Raw genomic sequence first — 23,923 nt, 5'->3', positions numbered from 1 at the left:
CAAACCAAGGGCTGGGCCCCCTTTGACTGTGCCCGTGTTCGGTCCTGCCTACAGGGTCCGAGCTGCCCGAACTGTTGACCGCTCAACCTCGAGGGCAGAGGCCCTCAGACGACATGTAGTGAGGCAGTGCGGCTCCCCTCCTCCCCAGGGAGGGTCCAGCCCCGGCCGTGCACCGTCACACTGACGTTATGAATATTGGCTATGCATCTGTATTTCAAATGTAGTTATACCTGGGTGATGCCCACTGGCATGATGCTTTCAGTCTAGTTAGTGAGTGGGGAAGGGCCTGTTCAGGGTAATAATCCATTAGGGAAAACAGCAGGCCTCAGGAGAAGCTTATCCATCACCTGGTGAGCCATCCTGTGAACGCTCCAGACAGTCTGTAAGTAATGGCTGCCATGGACTCAGCAAGGTATGCAAAGCTATGTAACCAGGCCATATGATCCATCTTGGGATGTCAGTGTTTTTCCATAAGCTGAGTTTCGCATACGTATGCTTTTCCCTCCGTATGCTAAAGCTATCTAAGGCAGAGAATGACATCATCTGTTGGTCTTCACTCCCAACACAAGAAGATTCCTGGAAACACCTATGGAACAAAGACTGAACTGAGGGAAGTGCTGGACCCAGGCTAAAGGAATTTCTAGCCTGTGTATGAAAGACCTGGGGATTCCATGCTGTAAAGCAAGTGTAGCTTGTCCCTCAAGAATCTGTTTTCTGCTTGTACCATCTCTCAGGGTGAGAGACTGGATATGAATTAGCAGTTTATCTAGTATGATCAGCTTAGTTTGCGTTTTTGTTTACTGACTAAGTAATCTGCTTTGATCTGTTTGCTACCACTTATAATCACTTAAAATCTATATTTTGTAGTTAATACATTTTATTTTATGTTTTAATCTAAACGAGTGTGTTTGCAGTGAAGTGCTCAGGAATCCTAGCTCAGAGGGGCTGTTAAATTTCCTCCGCACATTGAGGGGAAGACAAACTGGATAATAAATTCATACTGGTTGGGATTTAGACCAGGGCAGGACAGTACAGCTCTGGGGATTTAGGCTGGGAAACCGGTTATTTTGGCTGTAGCCTCTCTACTGTTGGTTCATGCAGTAGCTGGTCAGAGCCTGCAGGTAACTACGGTTGGGTGTGTCCCTGCTTGTTAATGCTAGTGGAAGTATAAGCCCGGGAGCAGGTCTGCAGTTTGTCACAGCAGCACAGTAGGAGAAGAAGCCCAGGCTGGTGGGTCAGAGGGCTTAGTGGCACCCCAGTTCCAGGGGGAACCCATCACACCCATAAAAGTCAGTAAAAACCAAAATTATATTTCCACAACAATCATTGCATGTCCTCTTTCATAAGTGAAGCCTTTTGTATTACTCATTATGGTGGTAGCTTTGATTTTATAGTAAATACCACATGTTCAGCATGACTGAATAACATTTATTGTAACAAATATCCAAATTCCTTGACATCTGTAGGTTCAGAATCTCAGTCTACTGTTGCATTAAACACTGTTCTGACTTTAAGGCCCTGTGGGGGTGGGAGTTAAAAAAAAGAGAGCATCTGTAAACACACACGTGCATATGTCTGAGTGTAGGGCGCATGATGAAGGCAGAATTAGGCCCTCTGTACAGTTTTCAATCTTCCCACGTTCATTTTGTAGTACCTAGTCTTCAATCAGTATCACACTTAGTAAAGCACACAAGCTACTTTGGACTACATCCATTTCAAGTTTAAAACAAAACTAATGTTGAGATCTCCAGTCACAAAGGAATTACTGAACAAGTCTTTAAAAATGTGGAAATCACATCTTAAAATCTTGGGATAATTCAAAAACAGACAAACAAAATTGTACTAAACTTTACAATGGGTGGGGGAAACAACCCACTTTGGGACTGGAAGTGAGTGTGCAGAAATTAATTTCAAATGGCAATTTTTCTAAAGCATTTTCATTTACAGGTGCTTAGTGTCTCTTCATTCATAATACTAGCAAGCAGTTCTGCTGGAACCCTGGTAACCACTAGATTTGAGCTTGGAACCTGAAATATGTATAGAGTCTTATCCAGTTTTCTTTATATGTATTTGTAGGATTGTCTCAAACTTCTCCCTCAAGGACTGGATTTGTCCATAATTCATGAGGTTAGAAGGATTTCTACATTCAATTTGTTGTTTTACCATAACTGACAACTACTTTGGTTGTCTGCTTAGGGCACTGAATTTTTCAGTTGTACCACTTTCTTTAATAGCTTGTCTCAAAGACAGACAAAATTGGACTATGCAAGCAATACTCCCAGCTGATTGTGTAAAAGAGGGGTCGGCAACCTTTCAGAAGTGATGTGCCGAGTCTTCATTTATTCACTCTAATTTAAGATTTTGGTGCCAGTAAAATATTTTAACATTTTTAGAAGGTCTCTTTCTGTAAGTCTATAATATATAACTAAACAATTGTATGTAAAGTAAATAAGGTTTGAAAAATGTTTAAGAAGCTTCATTTAAAATTAAATTAAAATGCAGAGCTCTCCGGACCGGTGGCCAGGACCCAGGCAGTGTGAGTGCCACAGAAAATCAGCTCGCGTGCCGCCTTCGGCACACATGCTATAGGTTGCCTACCCTTTGTGTAAAACATAAAGTAGATGTATTTATACCAGTACATATTAGAATCATATGAATTAATGTGATAAGTAAAATTTGTAAATGTTACCCTAATATGATCTAACACAGAAAAGGGAAACTCTCTTCAGTTCTTAGCTTACAAATAGATATGTGTCCTTAATTGTGTGCAACTTTCAGCAATCACACCATGCTCAGACCTTCACGTGAGGTTTTCTCCAATGTGCTTTTACTTCATTGAGGTTCCAGACAAGATCTAGAATGTATTGCTGTCCTTTAGAGTTCAATCTATGAGCCAAAGACTAAGCCCAGTCTTCTTGTGTTCAGGTCACCTTCAACTGCGCTCCTAACAGTGTATCCTAGTCACTGGCCCACATGCCCAGTATTGAATCCCTACTGTCAAAAGTATTCAGAACTGGACTGTTCTTTGGTGACACTCCAGTGTCACCTCTGCAATGATTTGGACACAGAGAAATGCTCCATCGTAAAGTTATTACATCAAGGAAAACATATTTATTTTGTAATTCTTCTATACAGAAAGATCCGCCACCCTTCAGGGTGTTTATATTGTAACGATTCTGCTTGTTAGGGAAACATTTAGGTTTGTTTGGCTGGTTGGGTTTTTTTGGTTTTATACTTACAGCTTAATTAAGTTATTTGCCAACAGAGAATAAAAATAATTTTTCTTATGTTTTAAGAAGCAAATGCTGAGTCTGATCAAAGTTCACTGACTGTTAGAGAAGAAAAATCCTTTCTTGGCTGGCAATCCATGTTCCGTCGAAAATAATATTTTTATTTCGAGTCCTGATGCAAACTTACTTGCATAATAAAAGTTCAGTTATAGCATCTTTCATCCAATGGTTTCCAAGCTCATTACAAAAATGAGTAGGTATTAATTACAGATACTTCTCTGTACCTTGGTTACTGTAAGTTACTTTCACAAGATCACACAGTGAGTGAGTTGCAGAGTAGGGAATAAATTCCAGGTCTTTTAAATTCCAGCCTTAACTACTAGACAACCCTGCATCTCTCATACTATGTATGTGACAATATGATATCTGTGTGCCAAATCTTGTAATCTATACCTTTGTAATATTCCTGTTGAAATCAATGGATGTTATGCCTGAGTAAACTTTGCAGGATTTGACTCCATCTGAATAAATACTACAATATTATAAAACATATACTTAGATTAATATAAATAAACAAATTCCATACCATGGATGGTTAAACAATACAATATATTACTTCCTTCGGTGTACAGAAGTTTAATTGCTTTAGGTACATTTGGCTAGGTATGCAGCTTGTGCTCATTTAAAACAATTCTTGTGATGTAACTATTTGCTGTGTGCAATTTTTTGTTTGTATTTTTTTTAAAAGCCTTACTTCAGAGAGAATTTTAGATCTTAGTGCTGTTGCTTTTAATGTGATAATCCTGAAAAGGATATACTGGAAACAAAGTGAAAAGAAATCATCTCTCAGTCATACATATCCCAGAATGCCTTTTTAGTGCAGCAGTCTTATATGGGTGTGTTCTTCTTTCAAAAAGTATCTTGTTACAGACTGACGCTGAGGCTGCTGTGGTTGGAAAAACCCCACAGTTGTGCAACTTTTATGTGTGCTGTTATCGTCTATGCTGTTTTTTCATGTCTCTTGCCTGCCTCTCATTTCCTGAAACAGAACTAACTTACAAGAACTCTGGTGTTTGATAATAATAAGGAATGATCATCTTCTGGAATCACATTACGTGCTATCATTAAGATACTGGTATCTGTAGTCAGGTGAGTATCAGTCTGGTAACCTGTTTTATCTTCCCATCATTCATCTGTTTATTATTTGATAAGCACTTGGGTGTAGGAGGATTTTTCTAGGAAAGGGTAGTTAATGTGAGGTTAAAGAATCTTTATTGACCAGGTGGTGGCTTTTAAAGTGTGTGTGTGGAACCCATTCCTTAGATAATAGCAACTGGGTCTAATTCTCCTCTCCTCCACACCAATTTTACACTGGTGGAACTCTATTGCCTCCAGTGAAGTTACTCCTGATTTATACTGTGTAAGTGAGAGGAGAGTCAGGCCCAGAGTTCATGCTTTTAGGATAGTGTCAATAATATAACGAAGAGTCCTGTGGCAGCTTATAGACTAACGGATGTATTGGAGTATGAGTTTTCGTGGGTGAATACCCACTTCGTCAGATGTGAATATTCAGTGCGTCTGACGAAGTGGGCATTCACTCACGAAAGCTCATGCTCCAATACGTCTGTTAGTCTATAAGGTGCCACAGGATTCTTTGCCGCTTTTTATAGATCCAGGCTAACACGGCTACCCCTCTGATACTTGCAATAATACAGTTGCTTGGATTGTTAGTGCATTTCTTTCGCATATTAACTTTGCTGTTGGATCGCTGTAGCTTCCGACTTTCCTTAGCTGAAAAGTGGGCCTGCACATAAATGCTGAATGGCAAAATTTTGGAAAGCTAGACACTGTAGCCTAGTGGATAGGGTACTGGACTGGAAGTCAGATGATCTGAACAGCATGGCCACTGACCAGCTGTGTGACCTTGGACAAGTCACTTCACCTTCTGTGCTTCTGTTTCCCCACACTCCTGTCTGCCTTGTCTATGTAGACTAAGGTGTTGGGACAGGGACTGTTTCTTAATATGTGTTTGAACGGGGCCTCACGCTGTAGGGCCCTGATCTTAGTTGGGGCCATAAGGTGCTACTGATACAAAATATCCTAAAAGTAGGAACTCTGAAGGGAAGCACACACTCAAGATTTGTATGGATGAAAACAGGAGCACGTTAGATCAGAAAAGTAATTTTGAGTAATGGACCAAACACAGTGTTTATTTGATTCAGACTGGGCATTGCAGAATGAAAGATATAAATTAATGATATCTTCTGTTAATTATCCTTGAACTGTCTTATTAAAATAGTGGGACCTCACATAGGTTTTCTGTGATCCTTGCCAGTAATCTTCTGGGTTCAAAGAGAACACATTACTGAACCAGTGCATAATTTGTAATGAAAGGACTGCTGGTGCTCAAGCAATTTTTTTTACATTCATAATTGATGCGACAAGCCTAGAGGTGGTGAGGCTATGAACTGCCAAGCCTAGAGGTGGCAGGACCAGGGCCGGCGCTACCATTTAGGCGACCTAGGCAATGGCCTAAGGCACCAGAATTTTTGGGGGGCGCTATTTTGCCGGGGGGGGGGGCGGCACGCGGGTCCGGTGGACCTACCGCAGTAATGCCAGCATATGGTCCGCTGCTGGAAAGGTTCCGGTGGAGCTGCCGCAGTCATTTCGGCGGATGGTGCGCTGGTCTAAAGGCTCCAGTGGACCTGGGCAGGTCCACTGGAGCCTTTAGACCAGCGGACCGCCCGCCGGCATCACTGCGGCAGCTCCACCGGAGCCTTTCCAGCAGCAGACCATCCGCCGGCATTACTGCGGTAGGTCCACCGGGGCCGTGGGGGGCGGCGAAATGGCCGTCCGCCTAGGGTGTCAGAAACCCTGGCGCCACTCCTGGGCAGGACTCAGCCTGACAGAAATTAAGCAGTGACCAGAACTATTTTGTCAGGAATTTAGCATCTTAGGATGCTCTAGGACCTCAGTCCTGCACCCATTGAAGTCAAGGGCAAATTTTGAAGCTATTTGCAAATCACTGAGGTCAATGGTAGAAAAAGGCCCTCATTAGCGAGAAGTTCTGGGACGTGCCTGATCATTTGCTCTGAGGACAGTATTGCTAATATCACTGCACAAAGTAACTTGGAAGGTGATACATGAGGGGGTCACACAGAGTCACGTGCCCTGCAGATTTCTACCAGGGTTTATATAATTTTCTTTGCAGAGAATGGGTTAAAAATTGTGCCCCCAACCCACTATCTTGTGCCCCCACTCACAATTGTCACCTCTACTGTACTGTTAACTTTTATTCTTAGAAATAATAAATCTGCATTTAATTATAAAATCTGAATAAATATCTGCACAAGTAGGTATTCGTATTGGGCACAGGTTATATATACAGAATGTTCATTCGTTATTTGGGCATAGCCTGTTGCTCAAAAGCAGGTATTAGGTCACTGTTCAGCCTTGTTTATTCAGATCAACAAAACGTGCTTTGCCACAGAGCCTCCAACTACATTGGAAAAAAAGCACAGGCTGTGTCTACACTACTACTAACGGTATAACTGTCGCTTGCGACCACTCCAAGTGACATTACACTGACCTAAGCACCAGTGGGGACAGTGCTAGGTCAGCAGGAGAAGCTCTTTACCTCTGCTCGTTGGGGCTGGATTCAGTGGTGGCAAGCCACGGGGGCCGCCCTGCTGGTCCCTGCGAGGGCGGCAGTCAGGCAGCGTTCGGTGGCTTGCCTGCGGGAGGTCCGCTGGTCCCGCGGATTCAGCGGTAATTCAGCGGTGGGTACGCCGAAGCCATGGGACCGGCGGACCTCTCGCAGGCTAGCCTGACTGCCATGCTTGGGGTGACATTAAAGCTAGAGCCACCCCTGCATGGATTAATTAAGTCAACGGGGGAGCTCTTGCCCATTGGCTTAGAGCATCTACAGTAGAAAACTTACAGTGGCACAACTGCTACAGTGCAGCTGCACCCCCATAAGCTCCCGAGTGTAGTCATAGTCACAGTTTTGGTACCACAGGTGTTGTACAGTCACTGTCAACTTGTTTAGGTCTGAAAATGTATCTTCCTTAATGGAAGATAAATCCAGTGTAGAGATATATAATTATAATCAAGGTACATGCAGGGTTTAGGAGTTTAGGGAAGGACTAGAAGGGGTCTAGCATGGAAGAGGATAATAGGAGAGAAAGCTGCTTCTCACTTTCACCACTCAAATCAGGCAGGAAGGGAGACTCACATTTATCAGATTCCTACAGGCTTGCCTAAATGATGCAGCAGTGTGCACTACAAGGGTGTGAATTCTAAAGCACACCAATGTATTGCACACTAACAGCCCATGATGAACCTGCTGCATGTACTAAGGGACTTCTAGTGCGTGCCAATAGGATCTGCATGGGCCATTGTGTGCACAACACATTGGTGCGTATTAAAATTCACATCTTTATAGTGTGTATTGCTTGTGTACATGGTGCAGCCCTCTTTCCTGTAGGCTACTAAAGATGAAGTCCCTGAACATGGCATCCCTGCATCTTCCCTGTTGTGTCCACACCCACACGTTCTCTTGAGACTAAGCGAAATAAGCTTCCTTAACTTTTCCTCATGATCTTATTTTCAAATCCCTTATTCAGTCCGTTTGCATTTCTTTGAACCCTTTCTGTGTCCATGATACCGTTTTAAAGTGAGGGCACTAATAGTGATGATGTGCTTTTGCTAAACAAAAAAATTACTAGGATAAGTAATGTAATTTCAAAAGAGAAACTTCCCTTCTCGAACATCAAGATTTTGCAACACTCACTTACAATAATTATAATTGCAACAAGTCACGTCTATTGGCTTCTCTGGATAGAAATGGGGACTTGGGCGCCCAACTGGCAGTTATGCAGTGTAGTCTCAAAACCCCTGAGCGGCTGCTGTGTAACTCTATAGGTGCCTAACCTCTCAAGATGCCCATGTTTTCACAGGTAAAGTCCCCTGACTGCCCAAATTTCTGCTGGCAGATAGGTAAGCATGTGTCCACCTCAGACCTGACACCTCTGAGCCACTGAGCACTAAATCTCCAGTTCCCTTTCAGATTTCACTTAGTTCAGCCAGTGGGTGCAAAGTTCATACATTTTCAAAATGGCCATTATACTCCTGCAAAAAAATACTGGCTGCACCAGCAACCATGTTTGTGTGGTGAACTGAGAGCAACTGAACTAGAGGTTTCAGAGTAGCAGCCGTGTTAGTCTGTATCCGCAAAAAAAAACAGGAGTACTTGTGGCACCTTAGGGTACGTCTACCCTACGGGATTATTCCGATTTTACATAAACCGGTTTTTATAAAACAGATTGTATAAAGTTGAGTGCAGCAGCAACACTAAGCACTTTAATTCGGCGGTGTGCGTCCATGGTCCAAGGCTAGCGTCAATTTCAGGAGTGTTGTGCTGTGGGTAGCTATTCCATAGCTATCCCATAGTTCCGGCAGTCTCCCCCGCCCCTTAGAATTCTGGGTTGAGAGCCCAGTCGCTGATGGGGCAAAAATCATTGTCGCGGGTGGTTCTGGGTAAATGTCATCAGTCATTCCTTCCTCCAGGAAAGCAACAGCAGACAATCATTTCGCTCCCTTTTTCCCTGGATCGCCCTGGCAGACGCCATAGCACGGCAACCATGGAGCCCGTTCAGCTTTTTTTTTTATACAGTCACCGTATATGTACTGGATGCCGCGGACAGAGGCGATACTCCAGCACTACATAGCAGCATTCATTTGCTTTTGCATGATAGCAGAAACGGTTACCAGTTGTTCTGTACCGTTTGCTGCCAGCGTAAATTGGCAATGAGATGATGGTTATCTGTCCTTCTGTACTGTCTGCTGCTATCATGGGTGCCCCTGGCTGAGATCGGCCAGGGGCGCAAAGGCAAAACTGGGAATGACTCCCCAAGTCAATCCCTCCTTTATGGTTTCTAAAAATAGTCAGTCCTGCCTAGAATATGGGGCAAGTGCACTAGAGAACCAGTGTATCAGAGAGCACAGCTGCTCCGTGTCAGATCCCGCAGAAATTATGAGCTACATGCCATTCACGGGGGATGCCCCTGCAACAACCCCACCCATTGCTTCCCTCCTCCCTCAACCTTCCTGGGCTACCGTGGCAGTGTCACCCCCATTTGTGTCATGAAGTTATAAAGAATGCAGGAATAAGAAACAGTGACTTGTTAGTGAGATAAAATGAGGAAGAGGCAGCCTCCCGGTGCTATGACAGTCCAGGCAGGACATCAAGCCATGCAGAGGAGAGGAGCCCAGAATCCTGCTGCTATGATAGTCCAGGCAGTACAGAATCTTTTCTTTACACAGGAAAGGGAGGGGGCTGATGGAGCTCAGCCCCCAGTTGCTATGATGAGGACGGTTACCAGCCGTTCTGTCCCATCTACTGGGAATGACCAGGAATCATTCCTATTTTTGCCCAGGTGCCCCCGGCCGACCTCACCTGAGGCAAGCCAGGAGCACTCATGGGCTGATGGTGACAACGGATATCAGTCATATTGTACCGTCTGCCACCAGGGAGGGGAGAGGAGCAGATACTGCTCTTCACTGCTGCAGCATCGCGTCTACCAGCAGCATTCTGTAGACATAGGGTGACATTGAAAGAAGTCAAGAAACGATTTCTTTCCCTTTTTTTCATGTGTGGGGGTGGTAAATTGACAAGCTATTCCCTGAACTACGCCGGACAATGTGTTTGAACCTACAGGCATTGGGAGCTCAGGCAAGAATGCAAATACTTTTCGGAGACTGCTGGGGACTGTGGGATAGCTGAAGTACTCAGTACCCCCTCCCTCCTTCCATGAGCATCCATTTGAGTCTCTGGCTTCCCGTTACACTTGTCACGCAGCACTGTGTAGCCTGTAGGTTTTTTTTTTTTTCAAACGCTTTGGCATTTTGTCTTCTGTAACGGAGCTCTGATAGAACAGATTTGTTTCCTCATACAGCGATCAGATCCAGTATCTCCCATACGGTCCATGCTGGAGCTCTTTTTGGATTTGGGACTGCATTGCCACCCGTGCTGATCAGAGCTCCACACTGGGCAAACAGGAAATGAAAATCAAAATTTCGCGGGGCTTTTCCTGTTTACCTGGCCACTGCATCCGAGTTCAGATTGCTGTCCAGAGCGGTCACAGTGGTGCACTGTGGGATACCGTCCGGAGGCCAATACCATCGATTTGCGGCCACACTAACCCTAATCCGATATGGTAATACCGATTTTAGCACTACTCCTCTCATCGGGAGGAGTACAGAAGCCGATTTAAAGAGCCCTTTATATCGATATAAAGGGCCTCGTAGTGTTGACGGGTACAGCATTAAATTGGTTTAACGCTGCTAAAATCGGTTTAAACGTGTAGTGTAGACCAAGCCTTAGAGACTAACAAATTTATTTCAGCATAAGCTTTCGTGGGCTACAGCTCACTTCTTCAGATGCATAGAATGGAACACACAGACAGGAGATATTTATACATACAGAGAACATGGAAAGGTGAAAGTATGCATGAACTAGAGGTGAAGCACAACCGCTGAAGTGTAATTAGTTTGCCTAAGAAAACAAGGGTTTGGATTTAGCTGGTTTGACTGCTTGAGTAAGGACTGAGTTTTCTTTCCTGTTTGCCCAGTACCATGTGCGCTCATAACTGATAATATCTCTTTGAGAGATTTAATAAGCTGGGTTGGCTTTGAGATGTACGAAACTATTGTCTTAGCTGAGCATTAATAACAGGGCTTATTCCTCAGTCACACTGATAAACGAGACTCTGACTCCGCAGAAGTCAGAAAGGGGCAGGTTAAGATTGGTGTTATACCCAGAAGTAATCCCCTCTCTCCTGACTTTTCAATATTTATATTCTCAACCTTAATTTTGCATGAAGAAGGATTTTTGGCTTAAGGGAGTGGGGCTGGGACTGTCTCATGGGTCCTTCATTGTAATTAGATTTCGGGGAGTTTCCCATAGGAAATTCCAGCTTTTGTGGGAAATATTTACTGCCATATATGGCATGGAGATTTCTATGCTCTTTTTTTTTTAAACAAAAATGATGTTATCTGAAGTTGAGGCAGTTTAAATATTCCCATGAAATAACTAAGCTGCTATCTTAAAAGCAAATAATGAAAGACAGTGTAACCACTCTTTTCCTATTACATCACTATTGGCTGCTATCTCCTTCTATATCTCACTGTTTACCAGGCACACACTGTAACTTTCTTTTCGTAAAACACCACCTGGAAGTCAAGGAAGGATTCATTTAATCAAATATTAGACAATCCTATTTTACTTGGTGGCTTTAGCTGTCCCTGCTTCCCTTGTGTAGCCCCTGTATTCATTTAAATTGTTTTTTAGGTATAAAAGTATTGCCATACCAGATCAGACTAGTGGGCTGTTACAGTATCCTGACAATGGTCAGCTCCTGATGCTTCACAAGAAGGTTCACAAAATCCCACAATGGAGTATTCCTAGGATTACTGACTATCGCCTGGCCCTTTGGCCTGACACAAGCACAGACTGCACTTTTCTGTCTCCTGAACTTGGATGCCTACCTCTGAGAGATGAGTCGGGCTTAGCACACACGCCTCTGGTCAGCATCTCCCATTGGCTAGCTTAGATGGGAAGCTGCCTAGCTTACCGACCTTTGTGGATGCCATTTATAGGCACCTATTTCTCCCTAGTCATTGTCTATGGAGCCCAGGTTCCCAACTTGACTTTGTGGATCACACTGTGGTTCCTGTGATTTTTTTAGGCGCTTAAAAGTTAGGTGTTGTGTTGCAACCCCTAAGTCCCTTGGGGATCCCACCCTTAGTAATTTATAGCCAAGTATTATTATTTACTACTGTTAAAGACCTGAACTTCCTCATCTTGCTCATATATGTGGTACCTATTTGATTCAGGGAAGCTATTCCCATGAATAAGGTTTGGCCTTTAGATGATCTGTTAAAAAATGCACACTGTGCTAGCAAGAATTTTTATAGTTGTTTCTTTCTAGACAGAAACATTAAATAATTAGCATAAGCTTTTTTTTTTGGCCAGGAAAGTTCTCCAGCATAAACTTTTGAACCTCACAGAAGATAGGTAAGTTTTTTACTATTCCTGAAATCAGTTTACTTTCATGCAGAATAAGATGTAAATGCAATACATTTGCTTTGTCTCTGGTGCAGAAAGAAATCGTAGATCACATTAAATGATTTTAAAGAGCACTTAGATGTAGGGTTTTGTTTTGAAGCCTGTTTACTGAATAAAGAAATTGAATTAGACAACACTTAAACCTGATTATGTAAATTTAACATACTGATAGGATTTAGGAAGAATCTACCACTTCGGGTAGTGTGACAGTTCCTCCTCTACCTTGGTGGGTCCTGCGCTTATTGGCAGATTTGCTCACCTCAGTGATCTTCCCCACAGTCTGGATCAACTCCTCCTGTGTCTGATCAGGAGTTGGGAGGTTTGGGGGGAACCCGGGCCCGCCCTCTACTCCGGGTTCCAGCCCAGGGCCCTGTGGATTGCAGCCGTCTATAGCGCCTCTTGTAACAGCTGCATGACAGCTACAACTCCCTGGGCTACTTCCCCATGGCCTCCTCCAAACATCTTCTTTATCCTCACCACAGGACCTTCCTCCTGGTATCTGATAACGCTTGTACTCCTTAGTCCTCCAGCAGCACACCCTCTCACTCTCAGCTCCTTGTGCCTCTTGCTCCCAGCTCCTCACACGCACTTCCTCTCCTCTGGCTCCTCCTCGCCTGACTGGAGTGAGCTCCTTTTTAAACCCAGGTGCTCTGATTAGCCTGTCTGCCTTAATTGATTCTAGCAGGTTCCTGATTATTCTGGTGCAGCCCCTGCTCTGGTCACTCAGGGAACAGAAAACTACTCATCCAGTTACCAGTATATTTGCCCTCTACCAGACTCTTGTACCTCACTGGTCTGGGTCTGTCACAGTAGGTTATTCCATAATTTCTTACTTTGTGTTCTTGACTTTCCTTTGGAGCAGCTGGTTCTGGTCACTGTCAGAAACAAGATACTAGCCTAGATGGACCACTAGTCTGGGCCAAAAGGGCAATTCCTATATTCCTCAGTTATTTAAATAAATTAACAATTGGGGTGAAATCCTGGCCCCATTGAAGCCAGCAGCGAAACTCCCATTGCCTTCAATGGAGCCAGGATTTCATTGTGTGTCTTCTTCCTTTCTGATTCCCAAGGGGCTAACTTTCAGACCTGGCTATCTAAACTGCAAATGCAGAATTTACAGGCACAGCTGTGGTATGGACAGAGTGGGTATTTCCCTGCACAAATGAGTAACTGTGCATATACGCACTCAGGGGCGACTCTAGACTTTTCGCTGCCCCAAGCACGGCGGCATGCCACATGGGGCGCTTTGCCGGTCATCAGTCCCGCGGCTTCGGTGGACCTCCGCAGGCATGCTGCAGAAGGCTGCCTGCCTGCCGCCCTCCCAATGACTGGTAGAGCACCCCCCACGGCATGCCACCCCAAGCACGCGCTTGGCGTGCTGTGGCCTGGAGCCGCCCCTGTACGCACTGATTTTGCAGGCACTATTTAGGTGACCACTTTGAATGTGTGCGTTAGCTTTCTGGCCACTATTAAAATAGCCATTAACTTGTAGGTGGTCTGACCATTTGAGTACTAATTTAGAATAATTGACTGTAGTGACTTCTTTTACTCAAAATGCGCCTTGTAAAATGTCCACACAAGATTTAAGTGCCGTGTAAAAAGGGTAAATGTAAAGAGATGCCATTATTCTGCAAAGCTGAGCTCTCACCACAAGGGGACAGAAATGAAACATTAAAGGACTTAACGTTATGTGCCTTAGATATATAAAATAAAGACTAGCTAGACTTTTGCAGAAAACCTATGAAATATATGATCAGTATGTGAGCTTTTCCCCCCAAGGGGTTGGCTCTACTCTCGTAATTCAAAGGCCAAGTATTCCTTCACTCCCTTTCACTTCCTCCAACCCTCAAAGATGCATGTCCTACATTATTTCCCTTCATATAGAACATCTGGGAGTAGGAGACTGAGAACACCTTAAATTTTTCTCCCCTTGCATCTGTAGAGCCTGTCCTACAAACACACACACATACTAACTTTACTTATATGAGAAGACCCATTAGCTTCTGTTAGGAGTACTCACCTGATAAAAGTTAGACATGTGCTTGTGTTTGCAGGATCAAGCCCCTAGGTAGCCACCCCAACCCACTGAGTGAGCTTATTTTCATGTCTTAAAAATAGAATTCCTTTTATTAAAGAATATTATTACTTTAATATTAGGTAGAAAACTAATATATAGTGTGGTGGATTGCATTTCAAGTAGCAATTTACTATCTGTATAATACCATAGTCATTGTGATACTATATAAAAATTTGAACATACATCACCCTTTGGTCTTAAACTCCTTGACATCATCCTTTGTTTGATTAGCCTTAAAATTGCTTGAGTAATAACCCCAAATTAGATGATTTTTCTGTGCCATTAATTAAATAACCATAAAGAGTGGAATTCAGAATCATAACCGCCTCAGCAAAGAGGGCGGGACTTGACTACTTTTAAAGGTCCCATCCATCCATACACTTCTATAATTATTAGAGACAGACTAGGCCTGTAGTCTCCTGCTAACAGTATCTTTGAGTACTATTGCATTGCATCCTTTTCTTTAATAAGAGATTATTATTGTCTGTTGGGGAACCTTGTAGCTGAATTTCTTCAATAACTCTCATTGCCATGAATTCCACAAGAATCCACTGAAGATGGGGTGATAACAATGATCAGATAAAGAGTAACTGGGAGCTTTTGGGGCACAATAGCCAGACTTGTGAATATCTGTATACTGGTGGCTAGATGATACCAGGGAATCATAGACCGCCTACATCTGTGAATATAATGTACTATAAATTGAATTACAATTTTCTTATCTTCTTACTGCCCAGAATTATGTCGCTTTCTACTACTTGATCTAATTCTAGTCTTTATTGCTTCTGGTACAGGAAGTCATCTGAAAACAAATTGTATGGAACTTTACTGATTCCTGATGTATTTCCACTTTAATCGCTCGGGTATATTCACATAGCCATGTTCAGGCAAGTTAAGATATTACAGCCAGTAGGTGGCAGTGTTGGGTTATGTTACCAGAGTTGTAGTGTAAATCAAGCCTTTGGTTTTTGTTCTTTTAAAAGACTTTTAGTGCTCGTTAAGGTCTTGTGAACACTTGATCCTGAAAACATTTACGCACATGAGTAACTTTATGTACACGAGTAGTCCCACTGAGTTCAATGAGACTACTCGTGTGTGTTTGCAGCATCAGTGTCTAAAGTGCTGGGCAGCCTTGGAGACTGAGGATGAGGTTTCCAAAGGTATATAAGGGAGTTAGTTGCCTAACTCTTCTTTGTCCTCTACAATTTCCTCCAAACTCCTCTGTGTATCCAAAGACAGAAGCAGCAGCAAGAGCAAATATTATGCCTTCCCCTAGCATTGCCCTGCCACTGTGCCTCAAGCCTGATAGTGGGGTTGCTATAATTTTTGGAGCGTATGAATTAGAATTTTAGAATTACAAGAGCTGTAAATCTCCCTTTTTAAATATTTTAAGTGAGTGTCTAGGGATGATGGTAGTGGACTGAAGATTGCTTAGAGCTCACTGGAGAAGGCAGCAAAGCCCTAATAATAATTTACAGCCAGACACTAGTACAGTACTGCATATCCCTTATTTATTTATTTTGCAGCATCCAAAGTGTACTAGTAAGACTTGATCCCCACCCCGAAAGAGCTTATGATCCAAATATCAGACAAGACACACAGCTGATTCTAAATGGAAGAGGAGAGGGAAGTGGGCGGGGGGAGGAAGAAGAGATGCATAGGAAGGAGATGAATTTGCTGAAAGTTTTGAATCCCAATTCTAGGTAGAGTGAGTCTCCAGAACAGCTCTAAAACCTGAAGTATTAGGGAGGCATTTCAATGCAAGAACAAAATGGGAGTCTCTCTTTGTTTTACTTCCCTCTTCAGTGCTCCTGCCTTTACTGAGGGTAGGATTGTTCCCTCTCCTGCACTGATTGCTGCCTGAATCAGTCGTCTTGAGCTTGTGTGCATGACTGATGAGGAGAGCTGTTTCTGGCAAGATGGGTTTTCCATGTCTCTCTCGATCCCCCTGTCTTCTCTTGTTTTCTTTCTCTCTTGTGTTCTGCCTCCATTCCTGCGCCAGGCCTGTCTTGTTTCTCATCTGTCCTTCCCTCCCTGACTTCTCTTTTCTCTCATTTCCTTTTTGTCTTTTCCCCCTTTCTCCTCTTACTTGCCCTGTCTCCCTCACCTGCCATTCTCTGCTTCCTCTCACTGTCTCACCAGTTCTCCTAGCCGTGTTACCTTCCCCCCATCCTTTCCCCCTCACTGTTCTCTTCCTTTTCTTCTCCTCCAGCTCATCCCACATCTCTTCTTTCTCACTTCCTGATTCTCCTCTGTCCTCCCTCACTAAAAAGAACAAATGTTAGGGTGCCTTATGTGACAAGTTCAATCACACAGGTCTGGGACAGCAAGACACTTGCAAGGAGTCTGAGCTAGAAGGAGCAGATATCTGTTAGGTTGTATAGGGTATGAGCTGACCCTGCTACCATAGACTTCTACACAGTAGTGAACTCTTCCCCAAACCTTTTATCTCTCCCCTGATTTGGCTACATTGTGGGAGCTGCTCAGGCATTCTGCTTCCTGCTTTGATGGAGAGGGAAGCCAACTACTATTCAGAGAACTATGGCAGTCAGCATCAGGAAGGGTTCTGTAGTGGGGTTCTGCTACAGAAAAAGGGCCATAGCATCACTGTGACCTGGAAGCAGCAGTAGTTCCTAGTCAGTCTTTAGCCTCTCCGTTGCTACTGCCAGTAAGTCCCAATGGTGAGGGTGTTCTTTAAATAATAAATGTTAAATACATTATACATCACACATTTATCTAGAACACTCTGCCACTTTCCACCTCATCAGAATCTCAGATCTATAAATGCACAAGGCCTCCAAAAGTGGAGCAGTGTCCAATGAGTGCCATTTTACAAGCTCAGCATTTGCTGCATAAGACAATTATTGTAACAGCAGAACCTTCCTTTGCAATTGAATACAGAATGGTAGGGTTTTCTGTAGAGTTTTAAACCAACTGATAGAATTCTAGAGCAGAGCAGATTCTTCATTATTGTACAGTAGTTGCAGCTCCATAGTAAATGATGAGTTGAGTTTTGCACTTAAAGCAAAGGTTCAGGTTAAATATGAAGAGTGGTATTGCCAACCCCAAGTTTTCAAAATCATAAGTTAGGCCCCACAAAATTAGTAGACTGGCTTAAAATTCATGAGATTTTTAAGAAATAGTCAATTTAAAGGATTTTTTTAATTTGCTTTTTGATTGGGGCCTTTGTGGTTTACATTTTTAGGCTTTTCTCAACAATTGTGAGAGTTAATAATTAAATTTTTCTTTTAAAATGAAAACTGAGATTCTCACATACTCAGTCAACTCCAGGAGCTGGAGCTCTAAAATAAACACCAATTATCCTGCGTCTAGAATTCAGATAAGAATTGGCAACACTGGAAGAATATATTGTATCCTCTCCAAAATTACAGCATTTGCTCTTTGGGCACAGAATGAATTTTCTAAGAATTTACAAGTAAATTGGTTGGTTAATGTATGGGTTAATATTAATTTTAAGTGGGTCCTTTAAGAAATGTCCTTAATTATTTTGTTTTTGTCTTTTGTGTTCCAAATGATCTCAGTTCAGGCATTGTCTGTCTGCACCAAAATAGGCAGAGAGGTGACTCTCTTGAGTAAATTTAGTACAATGGATAGGGTTTTTTTAAAAAAAATGTATAGAATTAGTAGTCCTCTTCCAATGTTCTTCATAAGTGAAGACTTATCTGAGGAACAATGTTCTTCAGAGAAACGCCCCTCTTTCAAAATGGCTGCCATCACTCAGTGTTCTCAAAGGGACTGAAGCCACAGATTGCCCTTAGCAAAGATGGAGTCAGAACTGTCAGGGGTTCACCAGCTGATGCAGTTGCTGGAATAGCCTGGTTCCTGATACACATATCTTGTGGTGGAAAGACCACTGGCACCATTTATGCTAGCCCCTCTATCCTGACAGGCATGCTAACAATTTGCCCTAGAATGATCCAGACTCAATTGGAATTAAATGTTGAAAAATCATAGTCTAAATAGCACGGTATGTTGGATATACAATTGAGAAGATTATGTGTGAATACAGGGTGTTTTACAGCCATGCCAGGGGAACAAATGTTAGCACAGTAAATTACTCTAGCCTAGATGACATCTGAGAATCTGAAGGTTTGATAAATGAGGAAAAGATTACTCCTGCAGCTTCTCCTGGTGCATCATCCTCCCATTCTTCCCTTTCTCCAGTGGATCATGGTTCTTGTTGAAACATTGTGGAATCAATTCCTGGTAAAGTAGCCGTGTAATATGATTGTAAATTAATCATAGCATAGAAGTGCAGAACCAGAAAGAAACAGATATGAGAGTGCAGCAGGAGTATTATGCTCAGTCACTGGGAAAAGGGGGCAAGGAGACACTTTCATGTGGCTCTTGCTAATTAGAGTGGCATTGACTGACTTTGGAGGAAGCCTCATGCAGCCCTCAGAATGGGAGAAACTCACTGTGATGCAGGGTTTCGAGAGTAGCAAAGGGAAGTGAATGAGGGAAGAGCCAAGATTTTAAAAATAATGTCATCGTTAAAGGAAGCCTAAATCATCCGATTGATCTATGGGAGAAATACTCGGAACTTCCCTCTTTCCCTTTCTGCAATCAGGCACCAAAACTGCTTTGAGCTTCACTGATTGTGGGGTGGGGCATGTTTTTGAAGAGGAATTTCTAGTGGATTTAGTAGAGTTGGAAGGTAGAGATCACTAATATTACTTCTAGGGCAGCACTATTGTGATTAGTAATTGTGGACCTAATTCCTTGTGTAATTGTGCTCCCTCCCTCACCGCTATACAGAAAGGGAGCCCCTTGCATTTTTTCTGTAAAACATCAAAGTAGTTGATCAAAAAAGCAGGTTTTATTGGTAGCTGGCCCCAATGGAGCTATGCTGATTTACATCAACTGAGGATCTGGCCTACACAGTAAACATGAGTGAAGTTACACTCATTTACTTCAGCTGAGGATCCGACACCATGTTTTTAGGGAGATTGTGTATTCTGTGACTAAACGTGTGTTGACTTAAGTTCTAATTTTATGGAGGCTTCCTCAAACTTAAGAGCTCACTGATCATATATTTAAGGTTTTCTCCTTGGTTGTGCTTGAATTCTAGTGACTGAAATATTGGAGACATTTTCATTTATACAGGATGAGGCAAATTAAATGAATATCTTCTAAGAAGGGCTTCTGACAGGGTTGCTGATCCCTTAATGGAATTGGACCCAGCTCTCTTGTTCTTGTCCAGATGTACCCTAGTCTGGTGTAACGAGGAGGGCTGGACTGCCCTCGAGGTTAGAAATGAGAGACACCCCAAAGGCAAGTATGACTTCAGAACCCAGAGAAAGAATTCAGAACCCATTGTCCACGAAGGGGGTGAGGCCAGAGTCCTGAATAGAGAGAGCTCAGAGGAAGAGCAGAGCTGGGTTGAGAGCTTCAGGGGGAGGATGCTGCTCCTGAAGGAGGAAGAATGGCTGAGCAGTGGTGCCAGATCAGGCTGGTGAAAGCAGAAGGCGAGAAAGCAGTCGGAGGATCACCTACAAACTTCCCAGACTAGAGAGCCATGGCCAGAGAGGGCGGAAGGCTGAGAATAGCAAAGGGCAATGGTTGCTGGCTCTCTGAGCTGTAGAACTAAAGCCAGAGAGGGCTGAAGGCTGGGAATGACAGAGGGGTGAGCCCGCTGATGTCTCCAGGCAAGAGCTGGGAAGGAAGCAGAACAGAGAAGTACCTCAGCTAGAGGGGCTGGGGTGAGGCATAGTGAGGAGGCATACAGGGGAGTTGGAGCACAGTGAGAGACACCAGAGCCGTATTTGGTGTGGATGGACTTTTGGGACTTGAAAGAGTGAATGTACCGTTCAGACTGTGCTGGGGAAATCTGAATTATGGTTCTGGGACCTCTGGTAATAAATTAACTGTGAAAAGGGCTATTTATTGCATGGAGTTACTGAGCTCCAGAAGAAAGGGGAAACTGAGGCAGGAGCAGCCGTCAGCCATGGCCTGCCTTGAGGGTGACTCAGGAAGGAGCCATCTTATCACATATGATAGATAATGCAGGCAGGAGATCAGCCCTTGGGAAAAGGAGACTCTAGGAGAGGGAAATTGAGGTGGGAGGGGCTGTATGTCTTTTAAGTTCATTCAGAGGTATTTATATGAGTTATCACCTACTTCAAGGGTGGTTTGGACTGTTTTCCTTGCAGAATGACAGAATGTGAACATTTTGCACGTAGACCTTGATAGTCTTTATACCACCTCAGACTACAGTCTTGTCCAATATCGTGGGCTAAACAAAATAGGACCTGGTCAGTACTTGGCTGGGAGATGCCCAAGAGAATCCCTTTAAACTGTAGGAAGTGATATTGGTAATTCAGTAGAGTAGATGGTATTCTTTCCCCGAGTGGGTACAGAATGTAAGGCGCTCTGGGCTACTTTTATGTCTCATTTGAAAGGTTTCGTCTTTCAAGTGAGACATAAAATTGACTATACCAGAAACCACTGGAGTCAGTGGATTATGACCCATCATGTGACAGAGTATTAACCTTTGTAACCCTACTGACTTGTTGTGATCATTAAAGACCCTATGGCACTCCTTGCAAGAACCAGAGTATTAGTCCTGGTGTCCTGGTCAGATTGCAATTTAAGAAATGTGTTCTGCCTAGCTACATTCTATCTGCACCTTCAAATGGATATAGTATTCTTCTGTAGTTCCTATTCTAAGGTGTCGTGCTGCTGTGTACAGCTGCCACATTCCACCTCAAAGGTGGCTGCATTTCAAAGGCATATGAAGTGATCATTGTGTATAGTTTTGTCTAGAAGTGCTTACTTTGAATATCATACCAGGGTCCTTATTAATGAAAGGTGCTGGGTAAATGTAAGATATTATTTTTATCACTTAAAAAAACCCTGTTTGGCTACTCTGAAGCAAATTAGTTATGTATAAAGATAAGTGTTTGCAGTATTTAAGGGCCTGAAGAAATTCACTGGCTTCAGTAGGCTTTGGGACAGGCCCCATAAATACCATGATTTTCTTTCTAATTTGATTGTACTGTGTCTTGCAATGCTCACATAAATAAGGTACCTCATGCACTGTATTGTGTGACAATGTATATTCTAGTCCACTACTCAAATTGTAAAGGGGCTAGGTGGTGTGCATTAGTCATCTACCTAAGTGAGATGCATCTTGCCCCAGAGTTTAATTATTTTATTTTCCTTAATGGACATCTGTGGAATAGCCAGCAGAAGAATAGCCGGTTGGTGCTGACCAGAAGTGCTTTACCTAGGGTGGCTGCTATATGACAAAGCTTCCTGGGATGATGCAATATTGACAGTTTCATTCAGCTTTATGATCAATGCCTGCTGCTTTCTGGTGAATCAGTAAGGCACCTGCTGGACTCTTTTCTCTCGTTTTCAGCTGCCACCCTGAAAATAAGAGAAACAAATATGCGTGCGCACACACCCAGGACCTGATCTAAAACCCACTGCAATAAATGGGAGTCTTTCTACTGATTTCATTTGGCTCTGGATCAGGTCCACAGAAAGGGATGTAGGAAAAGAAACAAAAAGAATGTGGATGAAGAAAATGCATAGGAATGAAATGGATGTAAAAAAGAGAGAGGGAAGCAGGGGGATGGAATAGAGAAACGGAGAGAAGCATGGTTCAAAAAACATTTCCAGGTTACAATAGTATCCCATGTCACTTTCTGATTATATTGGCCATCACAATTTAGAAGGTGGCCATCGAAATTTGGTAAATTTTAGGTAGCCCACAGAAAAATGTGCTAAGGAAATCTCTCCCGGAAGGCTGGTTCTCAGTTCATCTTTATATATTGTAAATTGTTGTTCCAACAGCCATGTCTTCTGAATAATTGCTTGCTGTTGAAAGACCAGGCCAACATTTAACTTTAATCTTGTATGCTGCAGTTATAGATTGGCAGTTAGAAGTAGTGACGACAGCCTAGCATCTCACGTGCAGTGTGACCTTAACTGGAGAGAGAAAGGTTCTGTCCCTTTTTAAAAATTCTTCATGATGAAAACATTAAGATTTCATAACACAGAGAGCACTGGTTTATGGATTTGTGCAAAGTCTCACAAGGGAACACTGTTCAATAGGCTTCAAAGTGATTCAGCCATGGCATAACTGCGGCTGTGGCCACATGTAATATAGCCTGTAGCTCTTTAAAGAGGATTAGCCTTAGATCAGGGGGAGCATTCATCACTGCATTTCATGTAAAGTAGAATATGCTAATGAATGGAAATGTCTACAGCAAACATTGCATAATATCGTAGACTCTCAAAATTGAGCTTAGTGTCTTGATATCGGCACTGGAAGTCCAATTGCTTCCTCTCGTTGTTACTGGGAGAAAAAATTAAAATATGTGATGTTACAAAAACATTTCTTTTTAGTAAATTAGGTTCATTTTGTTACCTGATTAGCTCACCAAAGTTCAAACAGCAGTAGCAAATATCGCAAGGTAACTTTATGAACAATATTGACTATTTTAATGTACAACATTCCTAAGAGAACCCCCCTCCCACACACACACATTTTAATCTATTTATTTTGATCATATCCATATAAAGTTTGATCCTGAATTCTTTGTGTTTCTGTACCTCCCACTGGTTTTACTAGCAGATTATGGTATGCAGGAAATTCAGGATCAGTTCTGCAGATGCAAAATAATTGTCATATATATCTACTCTACAGCATCCTTATAAGCCATTTCCTCCCTTTTGCCTGTATATGAACCTCAGTGCACAGTTTTGTAAAGTGCTGTGGGTTTGAGTCCCTTCTCACATTTTCCAGTTTTATACCAATGTAACTCCACTGACATCATCTAAGTTGTTCTGGATTTAATCGGTGTTACTGACAGTAAAATTGGGCACTATGTTTCTATTATACTTCTCTCTGTGGAGCATTTTGTGAATAGTTGGTAAAAAGATGCCATAAAAAATAAAGCCCAAGAGTTTCAAAAATTGCTAGTGATTCTGGTTGTCCAGCTGGAGATGCTTTAAAGAGATCTGATTCTTAGAAAGTGCTGAGCACATGCTTTCTGAAAATCAGGCACTTCTGTGTTGTTGGGCACCCAAAAATCACTAGTTGCTTTTGAAATTCTTGGCCAAATTGTATTTTTTTTTTCAAATGGAACCCATTCCTATAGTAGAAAATAGTATATTAAGATACATATTTTAAATATGTCAAACATTTAATCTGATTTAATGCATATTATTTTTTAATGTATTTGTAAGTTTCACACCCGAAGAGATGTGAAGTCTTGGAACCCTTACACTTGCAGGTAGTCTGTATTTACACAAGTAATCCCCTCGAAATCAACTTGACTACTCACATGAGTAAGCATGGGCTCATGTGAGTTTGAGCTGATCAGGCCCACGGTTTTGTGTATACAGCCAGGGGTGTTTTTCATACCCGTGCAACACACTTGGTCAAATATTTAATATAAATATAGAGAAAGATGCATAATAGACCCCAGTGGGGTCATTTAGGTTTTGCACATTTAC

The 23,923-nt window shown here is 42.7% G+C and overlaps 1 protein-coding gene across 4 annotated transcripts in view; it reads left to right on the top strand.

The window, feature by feature from the left end:
• Positions 1-23,923, top strand: part of ALPK1 (alpha kinase 1) — an 83,417-nt gene that overhangs the window by 2,092 nt on the left and 57,402 nt on the right. Inside the window, exon 1 of one of the 4 annotated variants that reach the window (XM_050943985.1) lies at positions 4,214-4,379. The exons of the other annotated variants lie outside the window; for them this stretch is intronic. The gene's annotated coding sequence lies outside the window, so the exon portion shown is untranslated. Of the gene's footprint in view, positions 1-4,213; positions 4,380-23,923 lie in introns of those variants that run through there. 4 annotated transcript variants of the gene reach the window in all.

The sequence above is a fragment of the Gopherus flavomarginatus genome, chromosome 3 (assembly GCF_025201925.1).
Source record: "Gopherus flavomarginatus isolate rGopFla2 chromosome 3, rGopFla2.mat.asm, whole genome shotgun sequence".
NCBI classification, from domain to species: domain Eukaryota; kingdom Metazoa; phylum Chordata; order Testudines; family Testudinidae; genus Gopherus; species Gopherus flavomarginatus.
The sequence above is the reverse complement of the archived record's forward strand: the minus strand, read 5'-3'. Positions and strand labels throughout refer to the sequence as shown.